We start from the raw sequence: 19,785 nt of genomic DNA, 5'->3' as shown, positions 1-19,785 counted from the left end.
ACAGCACATTCTCGCCATCGGCCATACCATGCTGAATACGCCGGTTCTCGTCCGATCCCCGAAGCTAAGCAGCTATGGGCTCGGTCAGTACTTGGGGGGAGACCACCTGGGAACACCGAGTGCTGATGGCACCGTTCTTTTTGCTTTTTTATTGCGTGCTTCTGTGACGTCTTGTTTTTTTTTCATTTGCACGACGTGTGGGTGGTTGCATTTACTGTAACTTACCTTCAACTGGAGCCTGCTGGTAGAGCCAACGCCGAAGTGTAACACCAACAATATTCAGGCCGCTACACGATATTGTACGCGGAATGACGACGGTGGTAAGCGGTATACGTAATGATGCAAAATTTAGTCGCACAAGCTTCTAACCGCTTACTTATCACACCCGCATGCAGCTCAATGACAACGCATCAATAAAGTGGCACCTAGTGGGCTGCAACTCGCGCAAAATGTGGCGCTCGCCTTCTTGTTTTTGTGAGCACTAGCACGCACGCATGCAGCGAACAGCCACAAACGGAGTGATCAACGTACACGACGCGTGCGTGTATTGTTCACGGAAAGACTGCCGCGTACGTGCTGTGTGCTGTAGCAATACATTCGGCGACTGCACAACATAGCAGCACGATATAGGTGCAGTCGTAAGCAGCACATTCTCGCCATCGGCCATACCATGCTGAATATGCCGGTTCTCGTCCGATCCCTGAAGCTAAGCAGCATTGGGCTCGGTCAGTACTTGGGAGGGAGACCACCTGGGAACACCGAGTGCTGATGGCACCGTTGTTTTTGCTTTTTTATTGCGTGCTTCTGTGACGTCTTTTTTTTTCATTTGCACAACGCGTGGGTGGCTGCATTTACTGTAGCTTACGTTCAACTGGAGCCTGCTGCTAGAGCCAACGCCGAAGTGTAACACCAACAATATTCAGGCCACTACATGATATTGTACGCGGAATGATGACGGTGGTAAGCGGTATACGTAATGATGCAAAATTTAGTCGCACAAGCTTCTAACCGCTTACTTATCACACCCGCATACAGCTCAATGACAACGCATCAATAAAGTGGCACCTTGTGGGCTGCAACGCGCGCAAAATGTGGCGCTCGCCCTCTTGTTTTTGTGAGCACTAGCACGCACGCATGCAGCGAACAACCACAAACGGAGTGATCAACGTACACGACGCGTGCGTGTATTGTTCACGGAAAGACTGCCGCGTACGTGCTGTGTGCTGTAGCAATACATTCGGCGACTGCACAACATAGCAGCACGATACAGGTGCAGTCGTAAGCAGCACATTCTCGCCATCGGCCATACCATGCTAAATACGCCGGTTCTCGTCCGATCCCCGAAGCTAAGCAGCATTGGGCTCGGTCAGTACTTGGGAGGGAGACCACCTGGGAACACCGAGTGCTGATGGCACCGTTCTTTTTGCTTTTTCATTGCGTGCTTCTGTTACGTCTTGTTTTTTTTTTCATTTGCACATGGTGTGGGTGGTTGCATTTACTGTAACTTACGTTCAACTGGAGCCTGCTGGTAGAGCCAACGCCGAAGTGTAACACCAACAATATTCAGGCCACTACACGATATTGTACGCGGAATGCTGACGGTGGTAAGCGGTATACGTAATGATGCAAAATTTAGTCGCACAAGCTTCTAACCGCTTACTTATCACACCCGCATACAGCCCAATGACAACACATCAATAAAGTGGCACCTTGTGGGTTGCAACGCGCTCAAAATGTGGCGCTCGCCCTCTTGTTTTTGTGAGCACTAGCACGCACGCATGCAGCGAACAACCACAAACGGAATAATCAACGTACACGACGCGTGCGTGTATTGTTCATGGAAAGACTGCCGCGTACGTGCTGTAGCAATACATTCGGCGACTGCACAACATAGCAGCACGATACAGTTGCAGTCGTAAACAACGCATCCTTGCTATCGGCCATGCCATGCTGAATACGCCGGTTATCGTCCGATCGCCGAAGCTAAGCAGCATTGGGCTCGGTCAGTACTTGGGAGGGAGACCACCTGGGAACACCGAGTGATGATGGCACCGTTCTTTTTGCTTTTTCATTGCGTGCTTCTGTTACGTCTTGTTTTTTTGTCATTTGCACATGGTGTGGGTGGTTGCATTTACTGTAACTTACGTTCAACTGGAGCCTGCTGGTAGAGCCAACGCCGAAGTGTAACACCAACAATATTCAGGCCACTACACGATATTGTACGCGGAATGCTGACGGTGGTAAGCGGTATACGTAATGATGCAAAATTTAGTCGCACAAGCTTCTAACCGCTTACTTATCACACCCGCATACAGCTCAATGACAACGCATCAATAAAGTGGCACCTTGTGGGCTTCAACGCGTGCAAAATTTTGCGCTCGTCCTCTTGTTTTTGTGAGCACTAGCACGCACGCATGCAGCGAACAACCACAAACGGAGTGATCAACGTACACGACGCGTGCGTGTATTGTTCACGGAAAGACTGCCGCGTACGTGCTGTAGCAATACATTCGGCGACCGCACAACATAGCAGCACAATACAGGTGCAGTGGTAAACAGCACATTCTCGCCATCGGCCACACCATGCTGAATACGCCGGTTCTCGTCCGATCCCCGAAGCTAAGCAACATTGGGCTCGGTCAGTACTTGGGAGGGAGACCACCTGGGAACACCGAGTGCTGATGGCACCGTTCTTCTTGCTTTTTTATTGCGTGCTTCTGTGACGTCTTGTTTTTCTTATTTAATCGCACAACGTGTGGGTGGTTGCATTTACTGTAACTTACGTTCAACTGGAGCCTGCTGGTAGAGCCGACGCCGAAGTGTAACACCAACAATATTCAGGCCACTACACGATATTGTACGCGGAATGATGACGGTGGTAAGCGGTATACGTAATGATGCAAAATTTAGTCGCACAAGCTTCCTACCGCTTACTTATCACACCCGCATACAGCTCAATGACAACGCATCAATAAAGTGGCACCTTGTGGGCTGCAACGTGCGCAAAATGTGGCGCTTGCCCTCTTGTTTTTGTGAGCACTAGCACGCACGCATGCAGCGAACAACCACAAACGGAGTGATCAACGTACACGACGCGTGCGTGTATTGTTCACGGAAAGACTGCCGCGTACGTGCTGTATGCTGTAGCAATACATTCGGCGACTGCACAACATAGCAGTACGATACAGGTGCAGTCGTAAACAGCACATTCTCGCCATCGGCCATACCATGCTGAATACGCCGGTTCTCGTCCGATCCCCGAAGCTAAGCAGCATTGGGCTCGGTCAGTACTTGGGAGGGAGACCACCTGGAAACACCGAGTGCTGATGGCACTGTTCTTTTTGCTTTTTTATTGCGTGCTTCTGTGACGTCTTGTTCTTTTTTTTTCATTTGCACAACGTGTGGGTGGTTGCATTTACTGTAACTTACGTTCAACTGGAGCCTGCTGGTAGAGCCAACGCCGAAGTGTAACACCAACAATATTCAGTCCACTACACGATATTGTACGCGGAATGATGACGGTGGTAAGCGGTATACGTAATGATGCAAAATTTGGTCGCACAAGCTTTTAACCGCTTACTTATCACACCCGCATACAGCTCCATGACGACGCATCAATAAAGTGGCACCTTGTGGGCTGCAACGCGCGCAAAATGTGGCGCTCGCCCTCTTGTTTTTGTGAGCACTAGCACGCACGCATGCAGCGAACAACCACAAACGGAGTGATCAACGTACACGACGCGTGCGTGTATTGTTCACGGAAAGACTGCCGCGTACGTGCTGTATCCTGTAGCAATACATTCGGCGACCGCACAACATAGCAGCACGATACAGGTGCAGTCGTAAACAGCACATTCTCGCCATCGGCCACACCATGCTGAATACGCCGGTTCGCGTCCGATCCCCGAAGCTAAGCAACATTGGGCTCGGTCAGTACTTGGGAGGGAGACCACCTGGGAACACCGAGTGCTGATGGCACCGTTCTTTTTGCTTTTTTATTGCGTGCTTCTGTGACGTCTTGTTTTTCTTATTTAATCGCACAACGTGTGGGTGGTTGCATTTACTGTAACTTACGTTCAAATGGAGCCTGCTGGTAGAGCCAACGCCGAAGTGTAACACCCACAATATTCAGGCCACTACACGATATTGTACGCAGAATGATGACGGTGCTAAGCGGTATACGTAATGATGCAAAATTTAGTCGCACAAGCTTCTAACCGCTTACTTATCACACCCGCATACAGCTCAATGACAACGCATCAATAAAGTGGCACCTTGTGGGCTGCAACGCGCGCAAAATGTGGCGCTCGCCCTATTGTTTTTGTGAGCACTAGCACGCACGCATGCAGCGAACAACCACAAACGGAGTGATCAACGTACACGACGCGTGCGTGTATTGTTCACGGAAAGACTGCCGCGTACGTGCTGTATGCTGTAGCAATACATTCGGCGACTGCACAACATAGCAGTACGATACAGGTGCAGTCGTAAACAGCACATTCTCGCCATCGGCCATACCATGCTGAATACGCCGGCTCTCGTCCGATCCCCGAAGCTAAGCAGCATTGGGCTCGGTCAGTACTTGGGAGGGAGACCACCTGGGAACACCGAGTGCTGATGGCACCGTTCTTTTTGCTTTTTTATTGCGTGCTTCTGTGACGTCTTGATTTTTTTTTTTCATTTGCACAACGTGTGGGTGGTTGCATTTACTGTAACTTACGTTCAACTGGAGCCTGCTGGTAGAGCCAACGCCGAAGTGTAACACCAACAATATTCAGTCCACTACACGATATTGTACGCGGAATGATGACGGTGGTAAGCGGTATACGTAATGATGCAAAATTTAGTCGCACAAGCTTTTAACCGCTTACTTATCACACCCGCATACAGCTCCATGACGACGCATCAATAAAGTGGCACCTTGTGGGCTGCAACGCGCGCAAAATGTGGCGCTCGCCCTCTTGTTTTTGTGAGCACTAGCACGCACGCATGCAGCGAACAACCACAAACGGAGTGATCAACGTACACGACGCGTGCGTGTATTGTTCACGGAAAGACTGCCGCGTACGTGCTGTATTCTGTAGCAATACATTCGGCGACCGCACAACATAGCAGCACGATACAGGTGCAGTCGTAAACAGCACATTCTCGCCATCGGCCACACCATGCTGAATACGCCGGTTCGCGTCCGATCCCCGAAGCTAAGGAACATTGGGCTCGGTCAGTACTTGGGAGGGAGACCACCTGGGAACACCGAGTGCTGATGGCACCGTTCTTTTTGCTTTTTTATTGCGTGCTTCTGTGACGTCTTGTTTTTCTTATTTAATCGCACAACGTGTGGGTGGTTGCATTTACTGTAACTTACGTTCAAATGGAGCCTGCTGGTAGAGCCAACGCCGAAGTGTAACACCAACAATATTCAGGCCACTACACGATATTGTACGCGGAATGCTGACGGTGGTAAGCGGTATACGTAATGATGCAAAATTTAGTCGCACAAGCTTCTAACCGCTTACTTATCACACCCGCATACAGCCCAATGACAACACATCAATAAAGTGGCACCTTGTGGGTTGCAACGCGCTCAAAATGTGGCGCTCGCCCTCTTGTTTTTGTGAGCACTAGCACGCACGCATGCAGCGAACAACCACAAACGGAATAATCAACGTACACGACGCGTGCGTGTATTGTTCATGGAAAGACTGCCGCGTACGTGCTGTAGCAATACATTCGGCGACTGCACAACATAGCAGCACGATACAGTTGCAGTCGTAAACAACGCATCCTTGCTATCGGCCATGCCATGCTGAATACGCCGGTTATCGTCCGATCCCCGAAGCTAAGCAGCATTGGGCTCGGTCAGTACTTGGGAGGGAGACCACCTGGGAACACCGAGTGATGATGGCACCGTTCTTTTTGCTTTTTCATTGCGTGCTTCTGTTACGTCTTGTTTTTTTTTCATTTGCACATGGTGTGGGTGGTTGCATTTACTGTAACTTACGTTCAACTGGAGCCTGCTGGTAGAGCCAACGCCGAAGTGTAACACCAACAATATTCAGGCCACTACACGATATTGTACGCGGAATGCTGACGGTGGTAAGCGGTATACGTAATGATGCAAAATTTAGTCGCACAAGCTTCTAACCGCTTACTTATCACACCCGCATACAGCTCAATGACAACGCATCAATAAAGTGGCACCTTGTGGGCTTCAACGCGTGCAAAATTTTGCGCTCGTCCTCTTGTTTTTGTGAGCACTAGCACGCACGCATGCAGCGAACAACCACAAACGGAGTGATCAACGTACACGACGCGTGCGTGTATTGTTCACGGAAAGACTGCCGCGTACGTGCTGTAGCAATACATTCGGCGACCGCACAACATAGCAGCACAATACAGGTGCAGTGGTAAACAGCACATTCTCGCCATCGGCCACACCATGCTGAATACGCCGGTTCTCGTCCGATCCCCGAAGCTAAGCAACATTGGGCTCGGTCAGTACTCGGGAGGGAGACCACCTGGGAACACCGAGTGCTGATGGCACCGTTCTTCTTGCTTTTTTATTGCGTGCTTCTGTGACGTCTTGTTTTTCTTATTTAATCGCACAACGTGTGGGTGGTTGCATTTACTGTAACTTACGTTCAACTGGAGCCTGCTGGTAGAGCCGACGCCGAAGTGTAACACCAACAATATTCAGGCCACTACACGATATTGTACGCGGAATGATGACGGTGGTAAGCGGTATACGTAATGATGCAAAATTTAGTCGCACAAGCTTCCTACCGCTTACTTATCACACCCGCATACAGCTGAATGACAACGTATCAATAAAGTGGCACCTTGTGGGCTGCAACGTGCGCAAAATGTGGCGCTTGCCCTCTTGTTTTTGTGAGCACTAGCACGCACGCATGCAGCGAACAACCACAAACGGAGTGATCAACGTACACGACGCGTGCGTGTATTGTTCACGGAAAGACTGCCGCGTACGTGCTGTATGCTGTAGCAATACATTCGGCGACTGCACAACATAGCAGTACGATACAGGTGCAGTCGTAAACAGCACATTCTCGCCATCGGCCATACCATGCTGAATACGCCGGTTCTCGTCCGATCCCCGAAGCTAAGCAGCATTGGGCTCGGTCAGTACTTGGGAGGGAGACCACCTGGAAACACCGAGTGCTGATGGCACTGTTCTTTTTGCTTTTTTATTGCGTGCTTCTGTGACGTCTTGTTCTTTTTTTTTCATTTGCACAACGTGTGGGTGGTTGCATTTACTGTAACTTACGTTCAACTGGAGCCTGCTGGTAGAGCCAACGCCGAAGTGTAACACCAACAATATTCAGTCCACTACACGATATTGTACGCGGAATGATGACGGTGGTAAGCGGTATACGTAATGATGCAAAATTTGGTCGCACAAGCTTTTAACCGCTTACTTATCACACCCGCATACAGCTCCATGACGACGCATCAATAAAGTGGCACCTTGTGGGCTGCAACGCGCGCAAAATGTGGCGCTCGCCCTCTTGTTTTTGTGAGCACTAGCACGCACGCATGCAGCGAACAACCACAAACGGAGTGATCAACGTACACGACGCGTGCGTGTATTGTTCACGGAAAGACTGCCGCGTACGTGCTGTATGCTGTAGCAATACATTCGGCGACCGCACAACATAGCAGCACGATACAGGTGCAGTCGTAAACAGCACATTCTCGCCATCGGCCACACCATGCTGAATACGCCGGTTCGCGTCCGATCCCCGAAGCTAAGCAACATTGGGCTCGGTCAGTACTTGGGAGGGAGACCACCTGGGAACACCGAGTGCTGATGGCACCGTTCTTTTTGCTTTTTTATTGCGTGCTTCTGTGACGTCTTGTTTTTCTTATTTAATCGCACAACGTGTGGGTGGTTGCATTTACTGTAACTTACGTTCAAATGGAGCCTGCTGGTAGAGCCAACGCCGAAGTGTAACACCCACAATATTCAGGCCACTACACGATATTGTACGCAGAATGATGACGGTGCTAAGCGGTATACGTAATGATGCAAAATTTAGTCGCACAAGCTTCTAACCGCTTACTTATCACACCCGCATACAGCTCAATGACAACGCATCAATAAAGTGGCACCTTGTGGGCTGCAACGCGCGCAAAATGTGGCGCTCGCCCTATTGTTTTTGTGAGCACTAGCACGCACGCATGCAGCGAACAACCACAAACGGAGTGATCAACGTACACGACGCGTGCGTGTATTGTTCACGGAAAGACTGCCGCGTACGTGCTGTATGCTGTAGCAATACATTCGGCGACTGCACAACATAGCAGTACGATACAGGTGCAGTCGTAAACAGCACATTCTCGCCATCGGCCATACCATGCTGAATACGCCGGCTCTCGTCCGATCCCCGAAGCTAAGCAGCATTGGGCTCGGTCAGTACTTGGGAGGGAGACCACCTGGGAACACCGAGTGCTGATGGCACCGTTCTTTTTGCTTTTTTATTGCGTGCTTCTGTGACGTCTTGATTTTTTTTTTTCATTTGCACAACGTGTGGGTGGTTGCATTTACTGTAACTTACGTTCAACTGGAGCCTGCTGGTAGAGCCAACGCCGAAGTGTAACACCAACAATATTCAGTCCACTACACGATATTGTACGCGGAATGATGACGGTGGTAAGCGGTATACGTAATGATGCAAAATTTAGTCGCACAAGCTTTTAACCGCTTACTTATCACACCCGCATACAGCTCCATGACGACGCATCAATAAAGTGGCACCTTGTGGGCTGCAACGCGCGCAAAATGTGGCGCTCGCCCTCTTGTTTTTGTGAGCACTAGCACGCACGCATGCAGCGAACAACCACAAACGGAGTGATCAACGTACACGACGCGTGCGTGTATTGTTCACGGAAAGACTGCCGCGTACGTGCTGTATTCTGTAGCAATACATTCGGCGACCGCACAACATAGCAGCACGATACAGGTGCAGTCGTAAACAGCACATTCTCGCCATCGGCCACACCATGCTGAATACGCCGGTTCGCGTCCGATCCCCGAAGCTAAGGAACATTGGGCTCGGTCAGTACTTGGGAGGGAGACCACCTGGGAACACCGAGTGCTGATGGCACCGTTCTTTTTGCTTTTTTATTGCGTGCTTCTGTGACGTCTTGTTTTTCTTATTTAATCGCACAACGTGTGGGTGGTTGCATTTACTGTAACTTACGTTCAAATGGAGCCTGCTGGTAGAGCCAACGCCGAAGTGTAACACCCACAATATTCAGGCCACTACACGATATTGTACGCAGAATGATGACGGTGCTAAGCGGTATACGTAATGATGCAAAATTTAGTCGCACAAGCTTCTAACCGCTTACTTATCACACCCGCATACAGCTCAATGACAACGCATCAATAAAGTGGCACCTTGTGGGCTGCAACGCGCGCAAAATGTGGCGCTCGCCCTATTGTTTTTGTGAGCACTAGCACGCACGCATGCAGCGAACAACCACAAACGGAGTGATCAACGTACACGACGCGTGCGTGTATTGTTCACGGAAAGACTGCCGCGTACGTGCTGTATGCTGTAGCAATACATTCGGCGACTGCACAACATAGCAGCACGATACAGGTGCAGTCGTAAACAGCACATTCTCGCCATCGGCCATACCATGCTGAATACGCCGGTTCTCGTCCGAGCCCCGAAGCTAAGCAGCATTGGGCTCGGTCAGTACTTGGGAGGGAGACCACCTGGGAACACCGAGTGCTGATGGCACCGTTCTTTTTGCTTTCTTATTGCGTGCTTCTGTGACGTCTTGTTTTTTTTTTCATTTGCACAACGTGTGGGTGGTTGCATTTACTGTAACTTACGTTCAACTGGAGCCTGCTGGTAGAGCCAACGCCGAAGTGTAACACCAACAATATTCAGGCCACTACACGATATTGTACGCGGAATGATGACGGTGGTAAGCGGTATACGTAATGATGCAAAATTTAGTCGCACAAGCTTCTAACCGCTTACTTATCACACCCGCATACAGCTCAATGACAACGCATCAATAAAGTGGCACCTTGTGGGCTTCAACGCGTGCAAAATTTTGCGCTCGTCCTCTTGTTTTTGTGAGCACTAGCACGCACGCATGCAGCGAACAACCACAAACGGAGTGATCAACGTACACGACGCGTGCGTGTATTGTTCACGGAAAGACTGCCGCGTACGTGCTGTATGCTGTAGCAATACATTCGGCGACCGCACAACATAGCAGCACGATACAGGTGCAGTCGTAAACAGCACATTCTCGCCATCGGCCACACCATGCTGAATACGCCGGTTCGCGTCCGATCCCCGAAGCTAAGCAACATTGGGCTCGGTCAGTACTTGGGAGGGAGACCACCTGGGAACACCGAGTGCTGATGGCACCGTTCTTTTTGCTTTTTTATTGCGTGCTTCTGTGACGTCTTGTTTTTCTTATTTAATCGCACAACGTGTGGGTGGTTGCATTTACTGTAACTTACGTTCAAATGGAGCCTGCTGGTAGAGCCAACGCCGAAGTGTAACACCCACAATATTCAGGCCACTACACGATATTGTACGCAGAATGATGACGGTGCTAAGCGGTATACGTAATGATGCAAAATTTAGTCGCACAAGCTTCTAACCGCTTACTTATCACACCCGCATACAGCTCAATGACAACGCATCAATAAAGTGGCACCTTGTGGGCTGCAACGCGCGCAAAATGTGGCGCTCGCCCTATTGTTTTTGTGAGCACTAGCACGCACGCATGCAGCGAACAACCACAAACGGAGTGATCAACGTACACGACGCGTGCGTGTATTGTTCATGGAAAGACTGCCGCGTACGTGCTGTAGCAATACATTCGGCGACTGCACAACATAGCAGCACGATACAGTTGCAGTCGTAAACAACGCATCCTTGCTATCGGCCATGCCATGCTGAATACGCCGGTTATCGTCCGATCCCCGAAGCTAAGCAGCATTGGGCTCGGTCAGTACTTGGGAGGGAGACCACCTGGGAACACCGAGTGATGATGGCACCGTTCTTTTTGCTTTTTTATTGCGTGCTTCTGTGACGTCTTGTTTTTTTTTTTTTTCATTTGCACAACGTGTGGGTGGTTGCATTTACTGTAACTTAGGCTCAACTGGAGCCTGCTGGTAGAGCCAACGCCGAAGTGTAACACCAGCAATATTCAGGCCACTACACGATATTGTACGCGGAATGTTGATGGTGGTAAGCGGTATACGTAATGATGCAAAATTTAGTCGCACAAGCTTCTAACCGCTTACTTATCACACCCGCATACTGCTCAATGACAACGCATCAATAAAGTGGCACCTTGTGGGCTGCAACGCGAGCGAAATGTGGCGCTCGCCCTCTTGTTTTTGTGAGCACTAGCACGCACGCATGCAGCGAACAACCACAAACGGAGTGATCAACGTACACGACGCGTGCGTGTATTGTTCACGGAAAGACTGCCGCGTACGTGCTGTATGCTGTAGCAATACATTCGGAGACCGCACAACATAGCAGCACGATACAGGTGCAGTCGTAAACAGCACATTCTCGCCATCGGCCACACCATGCTGAATACGCCGGTTCTCGTCCGATCCCCGAAGCTAAGCAACATTGGGCTCGGTCAGTACTTGGGAGGGATACCACCTGGGAACACCGAGTGCTGATGGCACCGTTCTTTCTTCTTTTTTATTGCGTGCTCCTGTGACGTCTTGTTTTTTTTTTCATTTGCACAACGTGTGGGTGGTTGCATTTACTGTAACTTACGTTCAACTGGAGCCTGCTGGTAGAGCCAACGCCGAAGTGTAACACCAACAATATTCAGGCCACTACACGATATTGTACGCGGAATGATGACGGTGGTAAGCCGTATACGTAATGATGCAAAATTTAGTCGCACAAGCTTCTAACCGCTTACTTATCACACCCGCATACAGCTCAATGACAACGCATCAATAAAGTGGCACCTTGTGGGCTGCAACGCGCGCAAAATGTGGCGCTCGCCCTCTTGTTTTTGTGAGCACTAGCACGCACGCATGCAGCGAACAACCGCAAACGGATTGATCAACGTACACGACGCGTGCGTGTATTGTTCACGGAAAGACTGCCGCGTACGTGCTGTATGCTGTAGCAATACATTTGGCGACTGCACAACATAGCAGCACGGTACAGGTGCAGTCGTAAACAGCATATTCTCGCCGTCGGCCATACCATGCTGAATACGCCGGTTCTCGTCCGTTCCCGAAGCTAAGCAGCATTGGACTCGGTCAGTACTTGGGAGGGAGACCACCTGGGAACACCGAGTGCTGATGGCACCGTTCCTTCTGCTTTTTTATTGCGTGCTTCTGTGACGTCTTGCTTTTTTTTTTTCATTTGCACAACGTGTGGGTGGTTGCATTTACTGTAACTTACGTTCAACTGGAGCCTGCTGGTAGAGCCAACGCCGAAGTGTAACACCAGCAATATTCAGGCAACTACACGATATTGTACGCGGAATGATGATGGTGGTAAGCGGTATACGTAATGATGCAAAATTTAGTCGCACAAGCTTCTAACCGCTTTCTTATCACACCCGCATACAGCTCAATGACAACGCATCAATAAAGTGGCACCTTGTGGGCTGCAACGCGCGCAAAATGTGGCGCTCGCCCTCTTGTTTTTGTGAGCACTAGCACGCACGCATGTAGCGAACAACCACAAACGGAGTGATCAGCGTACACCACGCGTGCGTGTATTGTTAACGGAAAGACTGCCGCGTGCGTGCTGTAAGCTGTAGCAATACATTCGGCGACTGCACAACATAGCAGCACGATACAGGTGCAGTCGTAAACAGCACATTCTCGCCATCGGCCATACTATGCTGAATACGCCGGTTCTCGTCCGATCCCCGAAGCTATGCAGCATTGGGCTCGGTCAGTACTTGGGAGGGAGACCACCTGGGAACACCGAGTGCTGATGGCACCGTTCTTTTTGCTTTTTTATTGCGTGCTTCTGTGACGTCTTGTTCTTTTTTTCATTTGCACAACGTGTGGGTGGTTGCATTTACTGTAACTTACGTTCAAATGGAGCCTGCTGGTAGAGCCAACGCCGAAGTGTAACACCAACAATATTCAGGCCACTACACGATATTGTACGCGGAATGATGACGGTGGTAAGCGGTATACGTAATGATGCAAAATTTAGTCGCACAAGCTTCTAACCGCTTACTTATCACACCCGCATACAGCTCAATGACAACGCATCAATAAAGTGGCACCTTGTGGGCTTCAACGCGTGCAAAATTTTGCGCTCGTCCTCTTGTTTTTGTGAGCACTAGCACGCACGCATGCAGCGAACAACCACAAACGGAGTGATCAACGTACACGACGCGTGCGTGTATTGTTCACGGAAAGACTGCCGCGTACGTGCTGTATGCTGTAGCAATACATTCGGCGACCGCACAACATAGCAGCACGATACAGGTGCAGTCGTAAACAGCACATTCTCGCCATCGGCCACACCATGCTGAATACGCCGGTTCGCGTCCGATCCCCGAAGCTAAGCAACATTGGGCTCGGTCAGTACTTGGGAGGGAGACCACCTGGGAACACCGAGTGCTGATGGCACCGTTCTTTTTGCTTTTTTATTGCGTGCTTCTGTGACGTCTTGTTTTTCTTATTTAATCGCACAACGTGTGGGTGGTTGCATTTACTGTAACTTACGTTCAAATGGAGCCTGCTGGTAGAGCCAACGCCGAAGTGTAACACCCACAATATTCAGGCCACTACACGATATTGTACGCAGAATGATGACGGTGCTAAGCGGTATACGTAATGATGCAAAATTTAGTCGCACAAGCTTCTAACCGCTTACTTATCACACCCGCATACAGCTCAATGACAACGCATCAATAAAGTGGCACCTTGTGGGCTGCAACGCGCGCAAAATGTGGCGCTCGCCCTATTGTTTTTGTGAGCACTAGCACGCACGCATGCAGCGAACAACCACAAACGGAGTGATCAACGTACACGACGCGTGCGTGTATTGTTCACGGAAAGACTGCCGCGTACGTGCTGTATGCTGTAGCAATACATTCGGCGACTGCACAACATAGCAGCACGATAGAGGTGCAGTCGTAAACAGCACATTCTCGCCATCGGCCATACCATGCTGAATACGCCGGTTCTCGTCCGAGCCCCGAAGCTAAGCAGCATTGGGCTCGGTCAGTACTTGGGAGGGAGACCACCTGGGAACACCGAGTGGTGATGGCACCGTTCTTTTTGCTTTCTTATTGCGTGCTTCTGTGACGTCTTGTTTTTTTTTTCATTTGCACAACGTGTGGGTGGTTGCATTTACTGTAACTTACGTTCAACTGGAGCCTGCTGGTAGAGCCAACGCCGAAGTGTAACACCAACAATATTCAGGCCACTACACGATATTGTACGCGGAATGATGACGGTGGTAAGCGGTATACGTAATGATGCAAAATTTTGTCGCACAAGCTTCTAACCGCTTACTTAACACACCCGCATACAGCTCAATGACAACGCATCAATAAAGTGGCACCTTGTGGGCTTCAACGCGTGCAAAATTTTGCGCTCGTCCTCTTGTTTTTGTGAGCACTAGCACGCACGCATGCAGCGAACAACCACAAACGGAATAATCAACGTACACGACGCGTGCGTGTATTGTTCATGGAAAGACTGCCGCGTACGTGCTGTAGCAATACATTCGGCGACTGCACAACATAGCAGCACGATACAGTTGCAGTCGTAAACAACGCATCCTTGCTATCGGCCATGCCATGCTGAATACGCCGGTTATCGTCCGATCCCCGAAGCTAAGCAGCATTGGGCTCGGTCAGTACTTGGGAGGGAGACCACCTGGGAACACCGAGTGATGATGGCACCGTTCTTTTTGCTTTTTTATTGCGTGCTTCTGTGACGTCTTGTTTTTTTTTTTTTCATTTGCACAACGTGTGGGTGGTTGCATTTACTGTAACTTAGGCTCAACTGGAGCCTGCTGGTAGAGCCAACGCCGAAGTGTAACACCAGCAATATTCAGGCCACTACACGATATTGTACGCGGAATGTTGATGGTGGTAAGCGGTATACGTAATGATGCAAAATTTAGTCGCACAAGCTTCTAACCGCTTACTTATCACACCCGCATACTGCTCAATGACAACGCATCAATAAAGTGGCACCTTGTGGGCTGCAACGCGAGCGAAATGTGGCGCTCGCCCTCTTGTTTTTGTGAGCACTAGCACGCACGCATGCAGCGAACAACCACAAACGGAGTGATCAACGTACACGACGCGTGCGTGTATTGTTCACGGAAAGACTGCCGCGTACGTGCTGTATGCTGTAGCAATACATTCGGAGACCGCACAACATAGCAGCACGATACAGGTGCAGTCGTAAACAGCACATTCTCGCCATCGGCCACACCATGCTGAATACGCCGGTTCTCGTCCGATCCCCGAAGCTAAGCAACATTGTGCTCGGTCAGTACTTGGGAGGGATACCACCTGGGAACACCGAGTGCTGATGGCACCGTTCTTTCTTCTTTTTTATTGCGTGCTCCTGTGACGTCTTGTTTTTTTTTTCATTTGCACAACGTGTGGGTGGTTGCATTTACTGTAACTTACGTTCAACTGGAGCCTGCTGGTAGAGCCAACGCCGAAGTGTAACACCAACAATATTCAGGCCACTACACGATATTGTACGCGGAATGATGACGGTGGTAAGCCGTATACGTAATGATGCAAAATTTAGTCGCACAAGCTTCTAACCGCTTACTTATCACACCCGCATACAGCTCAATGACAACGCATCAATAAAGTGGCACCTTGTGGGCTGCAACGCGCGCAAAATGTGGCGCTCGCCCTCTTGTTTTTGTGAGCACTAGCACGCACGCATGCAGCGAACAACCGCAAACGGATTGATCAACGTACACGACGCGTGCGTGTATTGTTCACGGAAAGACTGCCGCGTACGTGCTGTATGCTGTAGCAATACATTTGGCGACTGCACAACATAGCAGCACGGTACAGGTGCAGTCGTAAACAGCATATTCTCGCCGTCGGCCATACCATGCTGAATACGCCGGTTCTCGTCCGTTCCCGAAGCTAAGCAGCATTGGACTCGGTCAGTACTTGGGAGGGAGACCACCTGGGAACACCGAGTGCTGATGGCACCGTTCCTTCTGCTTTTTTATTGCGTGGTTCTGTGACGTCTTGCTTTTTTTTTTTCATTTGCACAACGTGTGGGTGGTTGCATTTACTGTAACTTACGTTCAACTGGAGCCTGCTGGTAGAGCCAACGCCGAAGTGTAACACCAGCAATATTCAGGCAACTACACGATATTGTACGCGGAATGATGATGGTGGTAAGCGGTATACGTAATGATGCAAAATTTAGTCGCACAAGCTTCTAACCGCTTTCTTATCACACCCGCATACAGCTCAATGACAACGCATCAATAAAGTGGCACCTTGTGGGCTGCAACGCGCGCAAAATGTGGCGCTCGCCCTCTTGTTTTTGTGAGCACTAGCACGCACGCATGTAGCGAACAACCACAAACGGAGTGATCAGCGTACACCACGCGTGCGTGTATTGTTAACGGAAAGACTGCCGCGTGCGTGCTGTAAGCTGTAGCAATACATTCGGCGACTGCACAACATAGCAGCACGATACAGGTGCAGTCGTAAACAGCACATTCTCGCCATCGGCCATACTATGCTGAATACGCCGGTTCTCGTCCGATCCCCGAAGCTATGCAGCATTGGGCTCGGTCAGTACTTGGGAGGGAGACCACCTGGGAACACCGAGTGCTGATGGCACCGTTCTTTTTGCTTTTTTATTGCGTGCTTCTGTGACGTCTTGTTCTTTTTTTCATTTGCACAACGTGTGGGTGGTTGCATTTACTGTAACTTACGTTCAAATGGAGCCTGCTGGTAGAGCCAACGCCGAAGTGTAACACCCACAATATTCAAGCCACTACACGATATTGTACGCAGAATGATGACGGTGGTAAGCGGTATACGTAATGATGCAAAATTGAGTCGCACAAGCTTCTAACCGCTTACTTATCACACCCGCATACGGCTCAATGACAACGGATCAATAAAGTGGCACCTTGTGGGCTTCAACGCGTGCAAAATTTTGCGCTCGTCCTCTTGTTTTTGTGAGCACTAGCACGCACGCATGCAGCGAACAACCACAAACGGAATAATCAACTTACACGACGCGTGCGTGTATTGTTCACGGAAAGACTGCCGCGTACGTGCTGTAGCAATACATTCGGCGACTGCACAACATACAGCACGATACAGGTGCAGTCGTAAACAACGCATCCTTGCCATCGGCCATGCCATGCTGAATACGCCGGTTCTCGTCCGATCCCCGAAGCTAAGCAGCAATGGGCTCGGTCAGTACTTGGGAGGGAGACCACCTGGGAACACCGAGTGATGATGGCACCGTTCTTTTTGCTTATTTATTGCGTGCTTCTGTGACGTCTTGTTTTTTTTTCATTTGCACAACGTGTGGGTGGTTGCATTTACTGTAACTTACGTTCAACTGGAGCTTGCTGGTAGAGCCAACGCCGAAGTGTAACACCAACAATATTCAGGCCACTACACGATATTGTACGCGGAATGATGACGGTGGTAAGCGGTATACGTAATGATGCAAAATTTAGTCGCACAAGCTTCTAACCGCTTACTTATCACACCCGCATACAGCTCAATGACAACGCATCAATAAAGTGGCACCTTGTGGGCTGCAACGCGCGCAAAATGTGGCGCTCGCCCTCTTGTTTTTGTGAGCACTAGCACGCACGCATGCAGCGAACAACCACAAACGGAGTGATCAACGTACACGACGCGTGCGTGTATTGTTCACGGAAAGACTGCCGCGTACGTGCTGTAGCAATACATTCGGCGACTGCACAACATACAGCACGATACAGGTGCAGTCGTAAACAACGCATCCTTGCCATCGGCTATGCCATGCTGAATACGCCGGTTCTCGTCCGATGCCCGAAGCTAAGCAGCAATGGGCTCGGTCAGTACTTGGGAGGGAGACCACGTGGGAACACCGAGTGCTGATGGCACCGTTCTTTCTGCTTTTTTATTGCGTGCTTCTGTGACGTCTTGTTTTTCTTATTTAATCGCACAACGTGTGGGTGGTTGCATTTACTGTAACTTACGTTCAAATGGAGCCTGCTGGTAGAGCCAACGCCGAAGTGTAACACCCACAATATTCAGGCCACTACACGATATTGTACGCAGAATGATGACGGTGCTAAGCGGTATACGTAATGATGCAAAATTTAGTCGCACAAGCTTCTAACCGCTTACTTATCACACCCGCATACAGCTCAATGACAACGCATCAATAAAGTGGCACCTTGTGGGCTGCAACGCGCGCAAATGTGGCGCTCGCCCGATTGTTTTTGTGAGCACTAGCACGCACGCATGCAGCGAACAACCACAAACGGAGTGATCAACGTACACGACGCGTGCGTGTATTCTTCACGGAAAGACTGCCGCGTACGTGCTGTATGCTGTAGCAATACATTCGGCGACTGCACAACATAGCAGCAAGATACAGGTGCAGTCGTAAACAGTACATTCTCGCCATCGGCCATACCATGCTGAATACGCCGGTTCTCGTCCGATCCCCGAAGCTAAGCAGCATTGGGCTCGGTCAGTACTTGGGAGGGAGACCACCTGGGAACACAGAGTGCTGATGGCACCGTTCTTTTTGCTTTCTTATTGCGTGCTTCTGTGACGTCTTGTTTTTTTTTCATTTGCACAACGTGTGGGTGGTTGCATTTACTGTAACTTACGTTCAACTGGAGCCTGCTGGTAGAGCCAACGCCGAAGTGTAACACCAACAATATTCAGGCCACTACACGATATTGTATGCGGAATGATGACGGGGGTAAGCGGGATACGTAATGATGCAAAATTTAGTCGCACAAACTTCTAACCGCTTACTTATCACACCCGCATACAGCTCAATGACAACGCATCAATAAAGTGGCACCTTGTGGGCTTCAACGCGTGCAAAATTTTGCGCTCGTCCTCTTGTTTTTGTGAGCACTAGCACGCACGCATGCAGCGAACAACCACAAACGGAATAATCAACTTACACGACGCGTGCGTGTATTGTTCACGGAAAGACTGCCGCGTACGTGCTGTAGCAATACATTCGGCGACTGCACAACATACAGCACGATACAGGTGCAGTCGTAAACAACGCATCCTTGCCATCGGCCATGCCATGCTGAATACGCCGGTTCTCGTCCGATCCCCGAAGCTAAGCAGCAATGGGCTCGGTCAGTACTTGGGAGGGAGACCACCTGGGAACACCGAGTGATGATGGCACCGCTCTTTTTGCTTTTTTATTGCGTGCTTCTGTGACGTCTTGTTTTTTTTTTTCATTTGCACAACGTCTGGGTGGTTGCATTTACTGTAGCTTACGTTCAACTGGAGCCTGCTGGTAGAGCCTACGCCGAAGTGTAACACCAACAATATTCAGGCCACTACACGATATTGTATGCGGAATGATGACGGTGGTAAGCGGTATACGTAATGATGCAAAATTTAGTCGCACAAACTTCTAACCGCTTACTTATCACACCCGCATACAGCTCAATGACAACGCATCAATAAAGTGGCACCTTGTGGGCTGCAACGCGCGCAAAATGTGGCGCTCGCCCTCTTGTTTTTGTGAGCACTAGCACGCACGCATGCAGCGAACAACCGCAA

General features: G+C 49.9%; 3 non-coding genes and 28 pseudogenes across 3 annotated transcripts; all 31 read left to right on the top strand.

Moving 5' to 3' along the window:
• The first annotated feature begins 13 nt into the window (after positions 1–13).
• LOC142580404 (5S ribosomal RNA) lies at positions 14–131 on the top strand (annotated as a pseudogene).
• A 524-nt stretch (positions 132–655) lies between these two features.
• Positions 656–774, top strand: LOC142580379 (5S ribosomal RNA; annotated as a pseudogene).
• A 521-nt stretch (positions 775–1,295) lies between these two features.
• Positions 1,296–1,414, top strand: LOC142580338 (5S ribosomal RNA; annotated as a pseudogene).
• A 518-nt stretch (positions 1,415–1,932) lies between these two features.
• LOC142580525 (5S ribosomal RNA) lies at positions 1,933–2,051 on the top strand (annotated as a pseudogene).
• A 517-nt stretch (positions 2,052–2,568) lies between these two features.
• Positions 2,569–2,687, top strand: LOC142580413 (5S ribosomal RNA; annotated as a pseudogene).
• A 526-nt stretch (positions 2,688–3,213) lies between these two features.
• Positions 3,214–3,332, top strand: LOC142580345 (5S ribosomal RNA; annotated as a pseudogene).
• A 527-nt stretch (positions 3,333–3,859) lies between these two features.
• Positions 3,860–3,978, top strand: LOC142580467 (5S ribosomal RNA; annotated as a pseudogene).
• A 526-nt stretch (positions 3,979–4,504) lies between these two features.
• On the top strand, positions 4,505–4,623 carry LOC142581144 (5S ribosomal RNA). Its single transcript, XR_012828282.1, has one exon. It is a non-coding gene; the product is annotated as a 5S ribosomal RNA (ribosomal RNA).
• A 527-nt stretch (positions 4,624–5,150) lies between these two features.
• On the top strand, positions 5,151–5,269 carry LOC142580528 (5S ribosomal RNA; annotated as a pseudogene).
• Positions 5,270–5,788: 519 nt separating this feature from the next.
• LOC142580537 (5S ribosomal RNA) lies at positions 5,789–5,907 on the top strand (annotated as a pseudogene).
• A 517-nt stretch (positions 5,908–6,424) lies between these two features.
• On the top strand, positions 6,425–6,543 carry LOC142580427 (5S ribosomal RNA; annotated as a pseudogene).
• A 526-nt stretch (positions 6,544–7,069) lies between these two features.
• LOC142580344 (5S ribosomal RNA) lies at positions 7,070–7,188 on the top strand (annotated as a pseudogene).
• Positions 7,189–7,715: 527 nt separating this feature from the next.
• On the top strand, positions 7,716–7,834 carry LOC142580466 (5S ribosomal RNA; annotated as a pseudogene).
• Positions 7,835–8,360: 526 nt separating this feature from the next.
• Positions 8,361–8,479, top strand: LOC142581143 (5S ribosomal RNA). The gene has a single exon (XR_012828281.1). It is a non-coding gene; the product is annotated as a 5S ribosomal RNA (ribosomal RNA).
• Positions 8,480–9,006: 527 nt separating this feature from the next.
• LOC142580527 (5S ribosomal RNA) lies at positions 9,007–9,125 on the top strand (annotated as a pseudogene).
• Positions 9,126–9,651: 526 nt separating this feature from the next.
• Positions 9,652–9,770, top strand: LOC142580264 (5S ribosomal RNA). The gene has a single exon (XR_012827691.1). It is a non-coding gene; the product is annotated as a 5S ribosomal RNA (ribosomal RNA).
• Positions 9,771–10,295: 525 nt separating this feature from the next.
• LOC142580465 (5S ribosomal RNA) lies at positions 10,296–10,414 on the top strand (annotated as a pseudogene).
• A 519-nt stretch (positions 10,415–10,933) lies between these two features.
• On the top strand, positions 10,934–11,052 carry LOC142580536 (5S ribosomal RNA; annotated as a pseudogene).
• A 529-nt stretch (positions 11,053–11,581) lies between these two features.
• Positions 11,582–11,700, top strand: LOC142580473 (5S ribosomal RNA; annotated as a pseudogene).
• A 525-nt stretch (positions 11,701–12,225) lies between these two features.
• LOC142580524 (5S ribosomal RNA) lies at positions 12,226–12,343 on the top strand (annotated as a pseudogene).
• A 527-nt stretch (positions 12,344–12,870) lies between these two features.
• LOC142580449 (5S ribosomal RNA) lies at positions 12,871–12,989 on the top strand (annotated as a pseudogene).
• A 525-nt stretch (positions 12,990–13,514) lies between these two features.
• On the top strand, positions 13,515–13,633 carry LOC142580463 (5S ribosomal RNA; annotated as a pseudogene).
• A 526-nt stretch (positions 13,634–14,159) lies between these two features.
• On the top strand, positions 14,160–14,278 carry LOC142580419 (5S ribosomal RNA; annotated as a pseudogene).
• Positions 14,279–14,796: 518 nt separating this feature from the next.
• Positions 14,797–14,915, top strand: LOC142580535 (5S ribosomal RNA; annotated as a pseudogene).
• A 528-nt stretch (positions 14,916–15,443) lies between these two features.
• Positions 15,444–15,562, top strand: LOC142580531 (5S ribosomal RNA; annotated as a pseudogene).
• A 525-nt stretch (positions 15,563–16,087) lies between these two features.
• LOC142580523 (5S ribosomal RNA) lies at positions 16,088–16,205 on the top strand (annotated as a pseudogene).
• Positions 16,206–16,732: 527 nt separating this feature from the next.
• On the top strand, positions 16,733–16,851 carry LOC142580448 (5S ribosomal RNA; annotated as a pseudogene).
• Positions 16,852–17,368: 517 nt separating this feature from the next.
• Positions 17,369–17,487, top strand: LOC142580485 (5S ribosomal RNA; annotated as a pseudogene).
• Positions 17,488–18,003: 516 nt separating this feature from the next.
• LOC142580520 (5S ribosomal RNA) lies at positions 18,004–18,122 on the top strand (annotated as a pseudogene).
• A 525-nt stretch (positions 18,123–18,647) lies between these two features.
• Positions 18,648–18,766, top strand: LOC142580402 (5S ribosomal RNA; annotated as a pseudogene).
• A 516-nt stretch (positions 18,767–19,282) lies between these two features.
• Positions 19,283–19,401, top strand: LOC142580484 (5S ribosomal RNA; annotated as a pseudogene).
• The last annotated feature ends 384 nt before the right edge of the window (positions 19,402–19,785 follow it).

This window comes from Dermacentor variabilis, chromosome 4, assembly GCF_050947875.1.
Source record: "Dermacentor variabilis isolate Ectoservices chromosome 4, ASM5094787v1, whole genome shotgun sequence".
NCBI lineage: Eukaryota > Metazoa > Arthropoda > Arachnida > Ixodida > Ixodidae > Dermacentor > Dermacentor variabilis.
The sequence above is the reverse complement of the archived record's forward strand: the minus strand, read 5'-3'. Positions and strand labels throughout refer to the sequence as shown.